Source organism: Fukomys damarensis, unplaced genomic scaffold, assembly GCF_012274545.1.
Source record: "Fukomys damarensis isolate Sample0158 unplaced genomic scaffold, DMR_v1.0_HiC HiC_scaffold_3, whole genome shotgun sequence".
Lineage (NCBI taxonomy): Eukaryota > Metazoa > Chordata > Mammalia > Rodentia > Bathyergidae > Fukomys > Fukomys damarensis.
In genome coordinates this window covers 18,935,943-18,941,834 of record NW_022900915.1, presented here as the reverse complement: position 1 = coordinate 18,941,834, position 5,892 = coordinate 18,935,943, and positions in this window count along the sequence as shown.

The window sequence follows — 5,892 nt, the reverse complement described above, 5'->3', positions numbered from 1 at the left end:
TGTGTGTGTGTGTGTGTGTGTGTGTGTGTGTGTGTGTGTGTGTGTGTGTGTGTTTAGAGACAGGGTCTCCCTGTGTAGATCAGGCTGGTCTTGAACTCTCTGCAGAACCCAGGCTGGCCTCAAACTCAGCAATCATCCTGCCTCAGTGCCCCCCATGTTGGGATTATAGGTGTGTGCCACCGGGCTCACTGGACTCCTGTATTTTCTTAGCTAGGTTAGAAAATAAAATATGCTTATGTTTGCCAGGCCCCAACAAAGCTTTTTCTCCCTTGCCTTCTTTTCTTCTCCCTGTCTGACCTTTGATGTGGGCAGAATTAGGGACTTCCTAAGAAAACCCGGAATCCTGGGCTTGGGATTCAGCTCAGTGGTTCCACTGCCTGCCTTTAGAGCACAAGGGCTGGGGTTCAATCCCTGGAACCACCAAAGAAAGAAAGAAAGAAACCCTGAAGCTTGTTCCTGAGTCTCCAATGCTTCAACGTGCCCCGTTGGTGATACAGGGACGGGGGAGTACAGTGGAAAAGGTAGTAATTGAGCACCTACTAAGTGCCAGGTGCTTAACAGATATCATCTTCTTTAATCTTCAGAACAATCCAATTAAAGACTGGTGACTGGTGGTGTAGCCCAGAGGTAGAGACCTGATTAGTGTGGACAAGGCCCGAGTTCAATACACAGCGCATGTGCAAGTGAGACACACGCGCGTGCACGCAGGCACACACACGCGCACCTGCCAAAAAATTTAAGCGTCTCAGTTATTCTACTCATACTACTAAAGAAACTGGCTTAGCAAAGGGTAAAGCCTTTTACTCCAGCCTAAGCTTAAACACAGGGAGGTAGATTTTAATGTAGGCCTACCATCTCGCAAATTGAAATTCTTTATTTTATAACCATTTACACTCTGGGGAGCCCAGAATCTCAGGCAACATTCTGATCACCAGTTTTATGGAGTGACTGCCATTCATATGCAGTGAAAGGTGTCCTCTCCCTCCCTCTTCCGAAAGTAAGAGAGCCATATTTCTCAGAATGAAGAGCCAACTTTTGATTTGCAAAGGTCCTCCTTAGAATAATAAAGCAGATGGCCCAGCTCCTGCTGACTTGGGAGGGCAGAATCCTGGTTCTCCAGGGGGTACTCAAAGGAAAGGCTAACCGTTATAGTCTACAGTAGAGGTCAAAGTTTCAAGAGCAGTTGTGAAGGGAAGGGTGTTTATTTTAGAGGATAGAGAAAAGGAAAGTAAGGTCTAGAGGAAAATGGGTAAATTTGGCCTGAAATTGCAAAGTACTGATAATCCCCACTGATTTCAAAAGATCTGGGCTGGATGAAAATGAAACGAAAGCAAGCACCAGTGGAAAGGCTCCTAGGGCCTGTTAAAGACCCATGAGTAGAAGTAGAGCTCTAAACACATAACCCCAAACCAGGCAGGATGGTGTCTGCCTGTGTCCCTTCAGTCTAGGAGGTGGAAGAATTTCAAATTCAAGCCCAGCCTGGGCAATTTAGTGACCCTGTCTCAAAATAAAAATGGAAAAAAGGCCCAGGAATACAGATCTATTCAAAGGTCTTGGGTTCAATCTCTGGTACTTCAGAAACAAAAACAAAACAAATACATAATCTTACTGCTCTCTCTACCGCAGGAGAAAAGCTAGGCATGGAGGTGGGAAGTATCCTGGGGTGGAGGGGGGTCACCAAAGGAGATAAAACTAGACTGCTGGCCCTGGGCCGTCTCTGTGGCTGATGCTCTGCCAGGCTGCCTAGGCTGCCCTTCTCAAGGTTAGCCACCTGGAAAGGAATAAGTGATGTCCCGTGGAAAGCACTGAAGGAGAGGCCGGGCACCCGGGAGGCCTCAGGCAGTACTTGGTCAGAGAGGGACAGGGAGATGATGAGTAGGGGAAGTGACGAAGTTAGTGGGATGTGGGTAGGGAAAGGGACAGCAGTGCTCCAAGTACTTAAACACTAGCTATGAGACAAGCGTGGTGGCGCACGCCTCTAATCCCAGCACTTGGGAGACTGAGGCAGGAGGATTGCTATGAGATCCAGGCTAGCTTGGGCTACAAAGTGAGTTCAAAGCCAGCCTGGAACATATAGCAAGACCCTGTCTCAAACAAGACAAAAAGAAGAAAAAGAAATAGGTAACTATTATGTCTTATATCGAGATGTCCTCCCAAAGCCTCATGCAGTCACAGGTGGAGTTTTTCAGAGGTGGCTGGATCTACAGTGCGTGATATGGGATTAAGGATGTGATGCTGGGATTGATCCACAGTAGGATGCTAGGATTAAGTAAAGGTGCCCCGACCTGGCTGTGAGTACTGCCCACTAGAATATAAAGAACAGAGAGTGCTGCTGTTACTGTCCCTGCTCATCACTTACTGCTTCACTACTTCACAGCTTGCTGCCTTACTGCCTTCTGCCTGCCATGAACTGTCTCCCCTCTGCCACGTCACCCTGCCTTGGAGTCAGCCAACTATGAAATGAAACCTTGACAAACTGTGAGCTACAATAAACCTTTCCCCCTTTGAGTGTTGGGTATTTTGTCTCAGCAACAAAAGAAAAGTAACTAAGGCAGTAACCAAAACAAAACAATATTTCTCTAGGGCTCAGAGAAAAACTAAAAGCATATAATCATCCAATCTCACAGTTCATCCCTCAGTAAATATGGAAGACAAAGTATCCATTCTCACATTCCTGCAGACTTTTGGGTACCCATGCAAACCCATAATGGGCCTCAGTAATTCTGAGAGTCCCCTGATTTTTTTTTTTTTTTTTTTTTTTTTTTAGCCTATGAATTTGTGAGATCCCCCTTTTTTTTTTTTTTTTTTTTTTTTTGCTAGGAGCTTCTTGCAGTCTAGAAGAGATCACTTGATTTAGCCACAGGCTTCTTGAGAGGAAGAAGATCAGAGGAAGAAGAGCACACTGTACACCCTGATTTGAAAGACTGTCAGGGAAAGGGAAGCCAGTCCCTTCCTTCTGGTACGAGTACTTACAGGACATTTGGTCAAGACCATTCCAATTGGTACTGCTATCTGTTAAGCTTGTTTTTTAGGACCTCACAGTATAGATTTAAGGCCTTTAAACATTCCTTCAAGACAAAAAAACAAAGCAAACAAAACCCTAACTACTCCAGTTTTTCCCTAGTTCTGTCTTTCCTAGACTGCCTTCATGTGCCCTGCCTTAAGGTTCCATGAGGAGTTAGGTGAGCATGAACCAGACAGCCTTCCCAATCTAAGCCCTGTCACTTTCTTTGTATGTCTAAAAAACTACTTATTTTTAGCCATCATAGAGTTCTGATTGATTCACTTGCATTTCTCCACAGCTGAAGCTCATTTGCAACTCCTTCTACCCCAACCAAGTAGCCTTGATTTTCAACTCCAGCTGGGGTTGACCATGCAGAGTGGCCTTACTCCCTGAAGTTCTCGTGGGCTTGCAGTAGCACCGGGACAGAGCATGAGACTGACAGTCAAGGGACTCAGTCCCTTCTAGATCCTCAACTGGGCCCCCGAGATGTTCATTTGGCGCCTTTCTAGTGTCTGTCTGACCTCCGAGCTGCTGCTGAGCCTGCCCGGAGGTGGGAGGGTCCAGCTCTTTCATCAGGTAGATTTTGGCCTTGTCCTTTTGGAACCTGGATATGCCCCAAATCCCCAAGTTGCCCTCCACCTCCCTCCAGGCTGGCCCAGCTCCAAAGCCTTTCTCTTGGCTGCCAGACCCAGTTCAGCCTATCTAGTCCTTCCAATGGTGGCTCCTTGGCGTGTTCATGAAAAGTTGTTTGTTACATCTCTACATCCTCAGCACCGGCCATAATTTATCAGCTAGTTTTTTAATCAACCAATCTTTTATCCTCCTGATTTTGCTTCCTTGTCTACTCAGGTTGGATTATGTTCAGAACCTTCACTACTACTGGACATTTCCTCACCTCTCTGATCACCCATCAAGACTACCTTGTTATTTTCTAACCCAGTGTCAATTTAACCGTTGTTTTATCTCTCCTGCCTCTTCTGGGATCTCCACTCTGAAAAGTCCCCTTAGATCCCCCACACACATACTGGCATCTCTGTCTTTAGTTTCCCAAAGAGGCTCTTTTTTGGAGGAGGGTGAGACAGTCTTGCTATGCAGTCCGGGTGGCTTTGAACTTGTAGCAATCCTCCTGCCTCAGCATCCAAGTGCTGTGATTACAGGGGTGTGCCACCACCTCTGACTTCAGTTTCCTAAGGAACTTACCTATAATGAGAAAAAAAAAAAAAAAAGGAAAAACTCTCCTAGACCCTATTGTCCTTCAAAACTTATAACCTACTCCTTTCCCTACCTAATCTCTCAGGTATGGGACCTATAAATGTTTTAGGAGAAATATAACCCTCAACCTAATAGATGTCAAACATGCCAGGTCCGTGGTTACACAACATCAAGGAATGAAGTTGCAAACCAAAGGAGGAAGTTTGGAAAGTTTTATAGGACATAAAGAAAGAATAGCTTCTGGATTTCCAGGAGGAGTCCCACATGAGGTGGTACTAAGGCCCTTTGTCAGGGATAATTTACACAGCAAAGTCACATCATGGGTACAACATGGTCAAACTGCCGTCAGTCTATAGGATTACAAGAATAGCTGCTCAGCTAATATTAATCCAGTAGGAAAATCAACACATAGCACGGGTACATGGTAAGAAAAATGGTCATTCTGGGGAAGGATGGGTCTAGATGCTCCGGTCACCCACCTGGGCAACTGATGCCTGTCTGGAATTACTGGACCAGGTGGTGCTAATTACAATATAATCTCAAGCTATTGTTTATCCCTTGGGGTGGCATGCAGGCCTGGCCATTGTATTTTTATCTTGAGGCCTGGCCTTCTCCAGATGCACCTCCAGCCACAATTCTGATGTCTTTATTTTGTGTTGACTTCCTTGAGAGCCCAGTGCTTCTCTGACTATATATAAATTTTTGTCTAATTTAGCTAAATATAATATAATCAGGACTCTGATTTTCTTAATTTCCTGTCTTCTATACCCTCCTTCTTTTATCCCACAGAAACAGTTCTCTCTAAATTCATCAACAATCACTGGATTTCTGCTATGGTTTAAATATAGTTTGTCTCCTCAGAAACTCATGCTGGGGCCGGGGATTTAGCCCGGTGGTTCCACCGCCTGCCTTGCAATGCAAGGACCCGAGTTTGGTCCCCGGAACCAAAAAAAAAAAGAAGAAGAAACTCATGCTGAAGTCTGACTGCTATTGGGATGGTACTGGGAGGCTGGGTCTTATGCAAGGTAGTGAGTTGTTTTGCTGTTGTTATTTTTCACAGTACCAGGAATTGAACATGGGCCTTCACACTGAGCTACATCCTTTATCCTTTTTAACTTTTTTTATTTTTTGTTTTTAATTTTGAGACAGAGTTTTGCTAAGTTACAAAGTTGCCAGGCTGGTTTGAACTTGAGATCCTCCTGCCTCAGCTTCTCAGAGAAGCTGGGACTACATATGTGTGCCACCACATGTAACAAGTGAGTCCTCACTCTTGTGGGACCAGATCAGTTACTGAGAGTTCATTCTTATTAAAGAGGCTGCACCTTGAGTTTTGTCTCTTCTGCACGTGTACTGACCCTTCTGCTTTTTTTTGCCTTGTTATTAACAGTACTTTGTTATAGCAATAACAAAATGGACTAAGATACTCTCAACAATTCCTTTTTTTTGTTTTTGTACTGGGATTGATCCCAGGTCTTTTGCACTGAGGTACAGCCGACCATTTATTTACTTTTTTTTAAATTTTGAGACTATCATTAAAGTTGCTCAGGCTGGGCTCCAGCTTGTGCTTCTAAGTCAGCCACCCAGAGGTCTGGGATTACATGTGTGCACCTACCACGTGTGGCTCCCAGACAATTCTTTTGTGCTGCTATTTTTTTTTTTTTTTTTTTTTTTTTTTA